Source organism: Strigops habroptila, chromosome 8 (assembly GCF_004027225.2).
Source record: "Strigops habroptila isolate Jane chromosome 8, bStrHab1.2.pri, whole genome shotgun sequence".
NCBI classification, from domain to species: domain Eukaryota; kingdom Metazoa; phylum Chordata; class Aves; order Psittaciformes; family Psittacidae; genus Strigops; species Strigops habroptila.
In genome coordinates this window covers 4,322,706-4,336,676 of record NC_044284.2, presented here as the reverse complement: position 1 = coordinate 4,336,676, position 13,971 = coordinate 4,322,706, and the positions used below count along the sequence as shown (strand labels likewise).

The window sequence follows — 13,971 nt, the reverse complement described above, 5'->3', positions numbered from 1 at the left end:
AGCATAACAGCACGTCAACCCATCCCCAAATAAAGTGTCATAAATACCAAGGCAATTACTCCATCTGTGGTATTAATACTCACTGAGGTATTTCTAAACAAGCACTTTCCTGGTTTCTCCCAGCTGGTAGCTCAGGCTGCAGAAACAGACCACAGCCTATTGGTGTCTCTCTTGTCCCATCAGAGCTGAGTGCATTTCCTTGCCCTCTTCATGTGCTGGCAGATAGGTGTAAACTCTTTGAGGCAGTCTCATGCTCAGTGCCAAGCACACGTCAGCCCCTGTCCATAAACAGGACATAAAAGCTATGTTAATATGAAGTGATTGGAAATGTTTGGTGAACAAAGTGTGGGATCCTTGCCTCTTCCAGCGCAATCCCATCACAGTGACACCAGTGAGTCATCCTGAACCAGGTAAGGAGCTGGGTCAATGTTTTCTGATGGCAATGTGTGCATCACATACATCCACCCATAACTGCTAACCTTGTAGCTGCTACAGGCTGACTTTGAATAAGAAAACCTGAAAAAGCTAAAACTCCTTCAAACTATCTCTGTGATTGTTCAGATCCAGTGGAGCAGCACTCTGTTGTTTTGGGCAGTAGAAGCCCCCCCCCCAAGCAAAACACCATTAATATTAAAAACCAGATTTCTGTTAATGTGCTGCATGAGTTCTCAAGGTACCTCTTTAGCCACAGAGGAGGAGTACCTCTGTCTTGTGAAAAGCCAGCTAGACGTGTGTTTGAGCTGGAGGCCCATCAGAGATTGCAGCCAGATTGCCGGCATCCTGTCTGACTTTAAAACCTGTTTGGTTAGTTTCTTATTCTGATCCACACCTTGGGGGAAAAAGGAGAATAAAAATCTCTTTCTCACTTGAGAGTTGATATATTTTCTTTTAAATAGCCTCTTATCTTCAGGCACACACATTAGTGTCTCCAGAAGTGTCCATGTAAAGACTGGTGTCAGCTACCACCAGCTGCAGAAATTATAAATGCAGCTGTATCTTTACTTCATCTATCTTTAGTTGCATTAGAACATACTGGTTGTTAAGAAAATGTAGTGCACTCATCAGGGAGTTTAATATCTAGTTAAAAGTTTATCCAGATAACGTACATCAGGATTAGTGACACTGTGAATTAAGGATTAGGCAGCGATGAATACTGGTTACTCTCATAGAGGACCATTGTAAGAGACTGATCCTAGACCTGCACATCTTCCACATCTGCATTAAAAAATGTCCTGCTGACAATGTTGTGCAAATTTTTGCTTGAAGGAGCCAATTCCTTCATGCCCCCAAAATTTCCAGCCTTAATATATTCTTACAGCAACCTTTGTGGGATATTGAGGCTACCTAACACCATTCAAGGCTTCTTCTTAACCTGCAGATATTCACTGTGAGGAAAACCACGCCACACTCTGTTAGGTCTAGATTGAAAAATGCCCTTTTAGGGACATTCATCCTGGGAAGTGAGCTGGGTAAGTAGGAGTTTATTGTCTTATTCTGACACAGCTAATCCTTGAGACAAGGTTGTGCTTTAGGAACATGACATTAGCATTATGTTGTGCATTATGGGAAAAAGGATTGTCTACCTCCTGTGTCCCAGAATGTTGTCCATATGAAAAAAGGGTTAAATATATCTACTCCTTCTATTACCAACTCTTCATCTGCTGGGAGGCTGTTCTTCAGGCACTAGACATCTCCTGCAAAGAGGTTACACAACAGTGATGTTAGCATGGTGGCAACATGGTTGGGATTCTTCAAAACTAGGCATTCCAGAGGACACAAAGTAACATGGACACATACGTCCTACGACTCCCTGTGTGACAGCTTGGAAGTGACCATTCCCTACCCCAAAGTGAGCCACTATTTTACTATTGATACCTTAAATCTATTATTACTGGCACCTTAAAGCATGTACAAAGTACGAGGTTTAGGCAGCATATGCTGAAACCAAGAAAAGCAGGCACACGTAAATTTTATTCTGACTAGTTCAGTTAATCCCTGCAAAACAGGAGGACTGCAGACATTAATTTTTCATCCCGCCAGCTCTTATTGAACATATCATCACTAGTTACTTAAAATTTAATCTATTTTTAATAGAAAAATTGATACTGGAATATGAAACATGAAGTAACACATTATTGTTCTGCAACAGACTAAGCTTTTAAAGATAGCATTGTAGCCTAGAAACTGGCTGAAAAACGTAAAAGGTTATGTCCAACATTAAAAGTAATCTACATGTTCACCAAAGCCTAGATCATCTCAAAGCAGGAATTATTCACGGACTATAGATACCCTTATTTTGATATGTTTCGTATTCATTACAGCAGATTATCACAGGATTACCACAACGAATTTTGCCTTTCAGGAAAATCTTATTTTCAGGTGATTTGGACTTCTTTTTCACCTCCCTTTGCAATATCTGCTTTCAACAGCCTCCAAGCTTGACTAATTGCTAGTTACTTGGGTTTCCACAGAATTTTCACTTCTTGCATTTTATGCAGGTGATATCCAACCCCCTTTTTAATTCCGTGGTGCAATGCATGATTTTAAAATTCAGAACCACCAAATGGATGATCTTAAGGTCCTTTCCAACCCTAACTATTCTATGATTCTATGTGTGTGCATAGAAGGAAGAATGGCTACTTCTCTTTCATGCTATAGGGCAAACAGCCAGACTTTAAAGGCTTCACAATTAGGGACTTTAACAGATTGTAACAGAAGATGTGTTTGCTTATTTTTGCTTCAAAGTCAATTATAAATATGCATAATTCAAAGTGTGGGTGTCCATATAGCCATATTGAGCACAAATAATAGTGCTTCAGCCAACTAAACCAGAAAAAGGTTGAGGTCTCAGTTTTCAGCTGAGTGTGTTTCTGATGCTGACACTACAACAGCTGTGAACTGCCAAAGTCAGCCCAGAGAGGTGGCTCAGTCTAGTCCCTGCCAAAAAGAAGGATTTGGCCTAAAAGCCAGCTGTTCTTGCTATAGTTCCCCATGTAAAAGAGCTGAGAAAATGGGGGCTCAGCATACATAAATCCTTATAGTGTGGTATTACTTCTTTGCAGGAACGTCAGTCCCTTGAAAATGCATCTTAAACACTTGACAATTGTAATTGAAACAGTATACACATTGGGTTTTATATCCTTCTCATAATATAATCATTACATGAGAAATATTAAACTAGACATTTGACTTTATTGATCTTTTCATGGACTAACGGTACAGGGAGTCATTTTCTGCCTAGACTAATTAATTGATAGACTAATTCATCGATTAGGTTCTCCATAGCATAGTTGGTATTGACAAACACTGAATCTTTTTCCATCAGTTGTATTAGTTTGCACCAATTACTTTGGCTGTTTCACTTAAGCAATTACGATAGCTCAAAAGCGACAATCAGATTCTCAGCTGGTGTAAATCAGGCTCTCTCTACTGAAGTCAGAGAGCTGTGCTTTTTTACACAGTTCGGTTATTGGGCCTTTAATGTTTAATAATGAGCCTTAAAATATCCAAAACAATAACAAGGATATCTGAGGCAAACCCCCATCAAGTTAGCTGAACCATTTTCATCATAGCAATGAGTAGTAATCATATTAAAGGATTATGTACAGATGCCTAACTTTGGCCTAACTTATACACAGTCTTAGAACTTTATCAGATGCAAAGTAAGGTACCTGCACACACAAATAATCATTCTAAGTCACACAAAAGCTAGATGCTCAATAGACTCACATTTTCCATGCATAGGTTATCTGGAAATCAGGTCCTAAGAATATTCTGCTTCCAATATCCACTGCCTTCCAGATACATGGAAGATAGCTCTGACTTTTCATTAGATGTGAAATCTGTGCTTAAATACCTGTGATTTTTTGTGTACTCAACTTGCTGCAGGACTTCAGGAGAACACAGCAATTTGTGCACTGCTTTCTCACTTCTGGATCAGCGCTGAAAGAATGTCCTGATATCGACACTGCTGCTCCACCTGTGGTGCAGAGCCAACAAAGGACACAGGGTCATCAACATATTAACAGTGAAAGGAAAAGAACCATATGGGAATTGAATAACTTCTGTGAGTTTTCAAAATAAAGACCAAGCAAGAATGAGTAAATTGAACTGGTTGTTCCCTGGATAGATTTTCTTTAACAAATGGTTCTTCAGGTAACCCAGGGAGTCACCAGAGTACCTGGATTTTACACAAGAAGGAAACACTGAGCTGATTTTTAAGCTTGTGATAAAGAAATAAGTTTCCTTTCAGAAACAGGCCATCTTTGTCAAATTGTTCAGTGTTGAAAAATGTAAGTAGATTTAAGCTTTCCATTAATCTCAAGTCTGTTCTTCCTAGATGATCATGTAAAATGAGTCTGTGCAGGAAGCTGTCTTGGTGCTCTGGATCTACCTCTCAGCTTTGAATAACTGAGAGTTCATTGAATAGAGGTATGAGCATTTAGGTCTTCCTTTTAAAGACTCCAATCAGTTCTTCTCATCTTTGCATGCAAAGGTAGAAAACGGCAAGAAAAGGAAGTTGTCAAGACTGAGAAGATTTTGCTGAGACAGTTTCATCACACTGCTCTAAACCCAATTACTTCCTGTGCTCTACATGCTCATGGAGACTTCCTCTGATGTATGGCATAGGGTAAAAGAAAGTGCATGGTCTTCATTAAAATGAGTGTTGCTCCCTGGCATGATTAAAAAGAAACTCCTATGTGTGCCTTGCCAATGACATCTGCATTTGGCCCAAACCCATGTAGATCCAATGTACCTGTTGTATTTCTAATGCTTTTGCAAACACAGGACAGCCAGAGTACCACATCATTCTGCATATGAACTCCACGGGGAAGAGAGGCATGTGCAGGCAACAGTGAATATGCAGAACAGAGTCAGAGAAGAATATGATCTTTCTAAAAGAATGCTTCTTGCCCTTCCCATACACACTGAACAGAGAGCACGATTTGCAACCCAGAATTCAATGACATGTAATTAAAATCAATATAAAATCAACATTACAAACCCAAAACAAATTAAAGCACAAATTTAATCTCTGTTTCTCATGCTGGCATTTGAAATGGAGGATTTGCTTGGAAGATACGCTGTAAATAGGCTCATATATACTGGGGATGTCTTAAGCAATCTTTCTTAGTGTAGCCCAATTATCATTCCTTCCATAGGAAAAGGGATGATCTACTATTTTCTTGGCCAATTTGCAGTAGAGAGTAACCTGGCCTGACTCTGATCACATGCCAGTTTTGCACAGATGCCTTTACTTTATCATAGTGTGATTTGTTCTTTATTAGCATCCTAACAACTGAACAGCAAACATCGTAACTTCATGCAAAATCAGGTCCTGTGGTAACAATAAGCCTTGGAACTCTGCATCTTTTCCATTTTAAATGTTTTTATAAAAAGTTGAAAAATTTTTTATAAAATTTTTTATAAAATATGAAAAAGTAGAATAAATTTATCCTTTTCTCATATTTTTCTATTTTTGATACATTACTATCTTTAGTAGTTATGTGATGCAGGGCAACCAAATTATTTTAAACATTATTAAACTACACTCTTCTTAGCTAAATTCATATATAATCTGATTATTGTCAAACCTCTAAAACTGCAGAACATCCAGGGAAAAGCCATGGTGGGGTTTTTTCCTTATAGAAATATGATCAGCTCTTAGGACTTCATTTGACCCAGTTGTACATTGGGCGGCTCTTGCTTCCATCTGAGCTCAAGGGTCTTCCATTTATTACCCAATTTAGTTTTTGCAGAATTGAGGATCTAAACCATGTAAACCTGATATGGCCTTTACTTACCAGTGACCAGTTGACTCATAGGATCTTGATACACAGATAGACTGACCTTGGCATTTCATCACCAATACAACTGATATCCAGCTCAAATCACTGCATTCTTCCAGACTAACTTTCCACTGCTCTTTGTCCTGGTTGCAGTAAAGTCTTGAAGACCTTTGAGCATTTTCAAACTGGTCCATCACACCTAGAGAAGTACTGAAAATGATACCTTGCTGGAGAGACAGTAAAGTCTGATTAACTTCAGATGCAGCATTTTGTAAATCATTATCATTAACAGTGTTTGTGCATTCTGAGTCAATGAATTGTAGTCTTGTCTTGGTCAGAGGTAAGACATGGCTGATGTAGGATGATTGCTTCTATATTTCTAATGCTTTGGCTACAAGCTCACTTTCAGGCATGGCCTGAAATGGCAACTATCTATGGCACCACACCGGCAAAACCATGGTCACCTATTAAAACTACTCCTTGCCAGTACCTGACTGCCCTACAGCAGACACTTGGATATACAGGATTGTGCAGCTACTGCCACCAAAGAAAACACTCAGCTGTGTGGTGTTGGGGATACTTGCTGGAGGACACAGCTCAGCTCTGCTCCTTCTTTGCCCTCCTGCCCTCCCCATCGGATGCAGGGCTGGGATTCTCCCTTGGCTCCAACCCCTCACTCTTGGGGTGACAACATTCAGGTTTGCTAGCCTTGCTGAGGAGCCTTGAGCCAGCTCTGGCTGGCACACGTAGTGTTTTCACCCTGTCATTCAGCCCATGGCTGTGAAGTGCAAGAGGCTGAGACTTGGCAAGTCCTATAGAAGCACTAAGTAACTTAGGTTATAGTTAGTTATCCTGATATACCTTTGTTCAGGATCTGCACAGAACCACCTCATTTGCACTCACAGCAGCAAGCTTTGCTCCTACCCCAGGGAATTCTTAGTGTCCAGCTTTGTCTTCCTCACTTAAAATCGTGGTCATTGGAAAACTTTTTTGCCCCCTTTTTTGTTTCCACCTCTAGGTACTGTCAAAACACCAGATTTTCTTACAAACCAAGAAATGAGCTACAGAATGTGAGATGAAACTTCAGCCCTGTTCATCTCCGATTCCTGTTTACAAAGATTCCACCAGCAGTTGTTTCAACAGAACTCACAGGTCACCAAAACCACCAAATGTTTAAATCAATTACATCTCAATATAAAAAAGCCCTCATGCTTCAAATGCATGCTTTGAGGCTGCCAGAAAAGTGACATGATTTGAATGTATTATTTACTATTGTGGTTTTCACCAGGAAAGTTCATTCTGTCTTCAGAGTGACAGTAAGAAACAATTACTGAACAGGGTACATAGTTCTCTAAGTTAGCTTTCAATAGCTGATGAATGAAATGGGAATTGCTGACCACACTAGGTCACACAAAAGTCATTTTGGTAGACTTCTGCTCCCCTCTGACAAGTAATACATTGAATAAGGATGGTCCTACACAATGTCTATCCATGCAAAAGCTTGGTTTCTTATTATTGTTGAACACAGCAGAAATCTGCCTGCTCAGTCTGAGCAACTGTTTCTCAATCAATAATTAAGTAACTTTAAGGTCTAGATCTATACAAAGATATTGATATTTTCACTGAAAATGAATCAATATGAACAGGGTAAAGCATCTGAGTAAGCCTTTTTAATGGCAGTGTTTTGGCTGTGAGAAGTAAATTAATTGATTAAATGAATGACAAATATTGGACAACCAAAGTAAGTCTTTTCACACTTTCACAAACCTTTTAAGCAACTCATTTCAATTCTTTCCTTTGTATTCCATCTTTTTTCCAACTTTGTATTTTTTTACAGGATTTGCAGGCCTTCCTGTGAGTATGCAAGTTCTATCTTTTTTATTTTACATTAATAAGGTGAGTTGTGGCAAAGGAAAGGAGCAAGCTGAGACTTATGGAAGGAAGGGTGATAAACTCTAACGGATCCTGCTGGTAAGGCCACAGTGGGAGGAAAGGAGATCTACAAGGAAACTGTAAGGGAAAAATCTACTGAGAGATGGGGAATGGTAAGAGAGGAAAATACATCTATGCCTTTGGCTTGGTGGACAAAGAATAGTTCTAGATAGGTCAAGAGGTAATGGGTTCAAACTTAAACGGGGAAGTTCGGGTTAGATATATTAGATATAAGGAGGAAGTTCTTTACTGTGAGGGTGGTGAGGCGCTGGCACAGGTTGCACAAAGAAGTGGTAAATGCTCCATCCCTGGCAGTGTTCAAGGCCAGGTTGGACAGAGCCTTGGGTGACACATGGTCTAGTGTGAGGTGCCCCTGCCCATGGCAGGGGGTTGGAACTGGGCGATCTTAAGGTCTTTTCCAACCCAAACCATTCTATGATTCTATGATCTTCTTAAGAAACAAACCCAGGATATCCAAAGTAGTTGAACTGGACGCAAGCACAAAGCAGCTCCCATAGAGATACCTTTACCTACAAACTAGCTCCCACAACCTTTCTGGGCCCACAGCACCCCAGTACTGACTCACGTGGAGGCTGTGCTCACACAGAAACACAAGTGCCCCATCTTCTGTGGGTGAATGTGTAGCAGTGTGCTGAAGTTCTGGCCTCACAGCTCAGTGCTGATTCTCTCCCAGGCTCTGACATCTTTATACTCTCTAGAAACAGCAAAAGCTCGGGGCCAGCAAGCCCACTCCAATGATTCACATGACATGGTAAAGCCCCAGCAAACACTAGGACCCCAGGGTTGTCTCTGCTTCTAGAGCCTGGTGGCAGTGAGCATTGTGCAACTTCTTGAAGCAGGACCACGTACCTGGAGTTTGAAGAACTCCTCAGCAGGGGGAAACCACTGTCAGTGGAGGTCACTGAGGCTGGGGGAGTCTTTCATGACACTGGGAATGGAGAAGCAGGAGGGGACAACAGTGAAGACGCCAAGGGAAAAGTGATTCCTTTCTTCCACTCACAATTCTTTGTCATGTTCTGAGCTAACAAACTCAGTTCAAGGCAATGATATTTCAATTGTTGGAAGCAGGTACAGTATAGACTTGCTCCTAGAATTAGAGGGAGTAGACATCAAAGTTAGGGCATCCCTAACTTTGATGTCCTAATATCCAATTCAGATATATATTTACTGTGCAAAGGGAGAGCAGAAATGTAGGTGGGTAAGTGGGACAGTAGAAATGTCATCTGTATTTGTCCGAACATCTTTCTAGTGGAAAAGAGCTAGCTTTCCTAATCTTCCTAGCCTTTCTTTTTCCCTTCTTGTTCCCTTTTACCCTTTTCTCTGTTTTATTAAAGTTCATAGTGTTTTTACCATTAAGCAGTGATTTCTTTCATCGTAAAGAAGCAGGTCAAAGAAACCTAAGCCTTGCACTGGCCCTTTGTGTGTATGCAGCTACCAAGTGGCAGCACAGATTCTTGGGCCATTACTTTTGTTGCTGCTCATAGAATAATTCTCTGCTGTCCCATACTTCCTGTGAGCTATTGTTGGGACTTCAATTTGCTGCCAATATTTTTGAGTTGAGGTGTTGGATTTTTTTTAATATTATTATTATTAAATGGACACACATTTTCCTCTGTAAAGGTTGAAACTCCACTTTTCCATCTGTCTCTGCCCTTTTTGGAATTGTATGTCCCCTGTGGTGCACAGCTCAGAAGTGTTCACTTACCTACTCGTAAGGAAGAAAAACAACCAAGAAACAAAAAGAATGGATGTGTGACAGAATGGGAAATACTGAACTACAGAAATGACCTCAAAAGTGCACAAAGAACTTGCATGACACAGGCAGACCCCACTCATGAATAAATACCAATCTGCCTTGCATGTAAGATCGGAAGTTAATGCTGGAGAGGGCACACAATCCACTTTTCAGTGTAAAAATGTTTTCCCCTTTCTTTTTTTACTCAACACTCAGCACTTGGAAATCACATCTCTCATTTTAAGCACTTAAGATGTGAGCAGTATGGTTATTTTTCAAGAAATCCTATTTAATATTTATGTAACAAAATCTGATGATTCCTGATGTGCTTCGGTTTTAATCATAATCGAGTACTACGATGCTAGTAAAAAGTGTGTGTTTTAGCTGTTCAACATGGCACGAAAGCTGTCTAGCAGAGTAGATATGACTTCCCTATCTCCAAAATGGTAAAAACATCACATTGCCTGACACTGATAAAACTTTGTGGCTGGAATATTATTTCGTATACATCCAGATCTACAAAAACAGCAGAGAAGAAAATAAAAACTCAAAGCAGAAAGCAGAGGGAGGAAATCAAGATGAAATGTGAGATGGCGCTTCTTAATCCTGGGGGGGTGAATTTTGTCTTGAACGAGGTCTGTTCCCACCCTATGCACACATCTAAGCTAGGGCAAGTGTGAGACCTTTTCTGCCCCCTTCCTAACATAGGACCTCAGCCTTCAGCTGCAATGCCAAATTCAGGAAGGATGGATGTCAAGTGCAGGTTAGGTTCCCTTGGTGACCTGGTGTGAGTCTTGATAGGCAAAAGGTGCAACTCCTCCAAGCACATTAGCTTACCTGAGGAGGCCACACAAATTGCAAAAAGCCCTTCGAATGTGCTCTGTGGCTGCCTGTATACTGCTCTGGTGGGACAGCCTTGGCATCCCTACTGAACCCTTAGGGCAGCCTGAGCTCTGTCTCTGTAGCAGGAAACAACTGTATCCTCCTCCTAGGGACCTCCGAGTCCTCTTCTCTGTTTTCAGTTCTGGAACTGCAAAGGCAGTTAAAATGCTGCACAGGAAAACACATACTGGGCAGTGTTCCTACATGAGGTTTGCTCCTAAGCAGAGTGATACGTGACACATGAGATAACAGGTAAAGGGCAGTTACATCCTTTTACTGTCACAAATCAGCAAGAAAGAAGGAATATGAGTAGATGTAAAAGACATGTTGAGGGGCATGAAAGAAAAAGTAGTGCCCTGTATTTTGTCTAGACATTCTTGAACTTACCTCCATGGGAGATTTCTGGTCATCTCGGTTATGTCCTTCTCAGCTATACACAGGTCCTTCTCACCACCTGTCCCCCATCCTGTGTGGGAACAGTATTAGAAAGGACAAATGAACTATCTCGTCATTTTTTCCTGTTTTTCTTTCTGGAGAACAGAAAATAGTATTGTATGAGTGAAAAAACAATCCTGATAGTCGCTGCAAAATTCATTAAAAAAATGCTTCTTCACTGTACTTCAAGGATGGTTCTCAGAGTTTTGAAACAGCTTTTGTTATTAGTCAAATGAAATACCGTGCAGTAATTCTTTAGCTCTCTTGTAGCAGATTATCAGTTATTTCAAGCAACTGTTAAAATCTCCACCACCAGCAAAACTGAATTATGTTTTCTTTGTCAAACTTGCATCAACATGCCCATCAAGCTGAGCTGGAAAAGACTCTTTAACAGTACAGTGTAGGTGCTGCTGTTTGTGAATGTGAATGCACCTGAAGCTATATTTTGAAGCTACAGGGATCTCTCTCTGCAAAAGGTTTTTAATTTTCAGCCAGATTTGTAGAATAGTTTGCCACATTACAAATATGGTCTAAATAAAATGTATACTCTAAATGAAATTTCATAGATTTAAATCCTTTCTTCTCAATTCAGATTCTTCAAGACAGCACTTCTATTTCATTTGATAATCACGACTCATCATGTGTTTTCCACTTCTCACTTCTGTGGCTTTCAAAATGCTCAAGCAATTACAGCTATACCTTAAAGGCTGGAATACAACAAGTAGAATTCATCCTTTTGGGGGCAAGTAAGGTGGATTAATTTATAGCTTCAGGTGACTTCAGGCCTCATTGTGTAAGGAGAACAAGTTTCCTCCATCATCTGTAAATATGCAATGAGACACTGGCATAAACTCCCGAAACATCAATAATTTCACGAAGTATTTGGGATAACTACAGTGACCACTCATGTACAGTTTTCTGCTCTGTAAACAAAGAGGACTCATTCCTCTATAGGTTGTAGCTGTTGCTTCAGATGTGGGAAGAGTATTCTAGAAAGGCAGTTCTGCCTATAAATGAGGAAGACCACATTTCAGTAAGATCCTTTACAGGAATCGGTGTTAATCCTTGCTATAAGAATGTACTTCTTTTCAGCAGTCTGTAACGGGTGAAAGAAATGTGGCATTAAGATGTCTCATGTATAGAGATAGATCAAAATCTGCCCAGTTCATTTCTGTCTAACCTAAAGAAATGGACAAGCAAATACATCACATAAATTTCACTGATGAATGTCAGGACTCTGATACAATACAAACCCATAGAAAGCACTGTAAACAACATCAATCTTTCTAAGGGCAATGCTGAGACAAAATTATTATTACCATATCCAAGGATGGAGACACTATGTGTACTCAATAACACAGAAGAGCCATCCCAACCCAATTTTAGTGGGAAATCAAAACTCTTCTAAACACCTTTTTTTCCAGGGTCCCTAAAGGAAAGACATTCATTAACTACTATTTGGCAAGAGAGAGCATGCTGGCAATCTAGAGGAAAGACAAGACAGTTTGGGATGACAGATGACCTGAGAGGGAGCTGCATGCGTACAGGGCTTGGGGTGGCGAGCAGAGCTTGTTCTCAGAGCTGGATTCCAGTGCTGCTGTGGGAACACCTCAGCTGTACCCAGGACAAAGCCTCCATCTCACAGCCAGTGACAAACTGCAGCTCTGGTTTTGTCTCATGGCCCTAATTTACCCCAATAAATAAAACATTAGCTCAGAACACCTAGCAATGCCTCAATTCCGTTTAGTTATTAAAGAAGTACCAAACAAATCCAGACACTGCTCCTGCAATCACAGGTGACGGAATACTTCAGAACCAGAGAACATGATGTTAAATCAAATGAACACACAAGTATGATGTCTGGAGAGAAGGACCACATCAGGGCAAATGATGTAGTGAAATCAGTGCTCTAGAGGTACTCATTGCTACAAAGACATGAACTCACTTACTTGAACCACCAGGCTTCTGAGAACGCCCTGAGCATGGATAAATCCAAAGGACTTGGAAATTCATCCTGAAAGATGGTAACAAAACTGTTAGATCAGATTGCCTACTCATCTACACTCAGAGCACAGAGATTTCATGAAGCCAAGAAGCTCAGCTTCTGCCCTGAGATGTTCATATAGGAAGAACAGTTGAAGAGTCTTGGACCAAAATGACCTGTTTAAAATAGCCTGTGGAATACAAAGAAATAGAAATATTAAAATCAAGGAAGAAATATTATGCTGCCCATTAGAAAATCATGAGGTGGGAATATCAGTTTGCCATTAAGTTATTCCAGTAATGAAATAACTGAGTTTACTTATAATCATAGTGTGACCTAGACATAAACACAATTCCCCTTTTCAACTAAATGAAGGGTGTACCCCGCTGTGGTAGACCTTGATTTCATCCAGCTTCCCTGATATCTGACTTCTCCCCTGCATGAAGCTCCCACTAATGTGGAATCATGGAATGGCAAAGTGATTTACTTGGGAATGTAGAAGGCAGAAATTTACCTGAAGTTTTGAAAAGAATCAAGCCCTTCTTTAGAAGATAGAAGAGCACTGTGTATTTGGAAGAATAAGGTCAGAAGCATTAAAACCTTATTTTAAGCTTCCAGGCATAGAATTATGTGTATTTAGACTGTACAGAGCCTCCAGGTGTTCTCAGATACTCCATTTTGCTTTTCCATCTTTGTGGGCTCCAGTTTTGATCTTCCTTGAAGTGAATGGCCAAACTTTTACTGTATTTTAGCAGAGCGGAATTAGCACGTAGCTTTTATACCGAGTTGGGACAAAACCTCTGTTAAACCTCCATACCTGCAAACAGGAAATTGCTTTTCAAATTTATTAAATCCAGCTCTGAGTTTGTGGCACAGATTTGAGCCTAACAAGCTGTTTAATTTCTCTTAACATGACTAGACCCATGAAGTGAGCATGTGCGTCTGTGTGTCCCCTCTTGTACCCGTTTCTACCGCATTTCGCGTCCCTGTCAATATAACCTCCAATATTTGAATCCACTGATAGAACAGATGCAGTAATTGCAAACAGCTGTAAAGTATTACTCATCTTGCTAATCAAAATGACTTTCTGCTAAATAAACCATGAAAAAAGCTTTTCCACCATCAGTGAAGTGGAGTGGAAACGATACAGACTGTAGAGAGTCCACCACGGAAATAAAATCAACAGATCGAGT

At 40.3% G+C, this 13,971-nt stretch overlaps 1 long non-coding RNA gene across 14 annotated transcripts in view; it reads right to left on the bottom strand.

Annotated features, from left to right (window-relative positions):
• Positions 1-12,834, bottom strand: part of LOC115611986 — a 73,253-nt gene extending 60,419 nt beyond the window's left edge. For 11 of the 14 annotated variants that reach the window (XR_003992824.1, XR_003992812.1, XR_003992817.1 and 8 more), the window contains exons 1-7: positions 12,744-12,834; positions 10,747-10,825; positions 8,592-8,829; positions 5,851-6,016; positions 3,857-3,979; positions 1,584-1,694; positions 84-278 (exon numbers count right to left, since the gene is read on the bottom strand). This is a non-coding gene — a long non-coding RNA (uncharacterized LOC115611986). The remainder of the gene's footprint in view (positions 1-83; positions 279-1,583; positions 1,695-3,856; positions 3,980-5,850; positions 6,017-8,591; positions 8,830-10,746; positions 10,826-12,743) is intronic. The other 3 variants (XR_003992813.1, XR_003992814.1, XR_003992815.1) reach the window with 3 other exon arrangements.
• Positions 12,835-13,971: the final 1,137 nt, after the last annotated feature.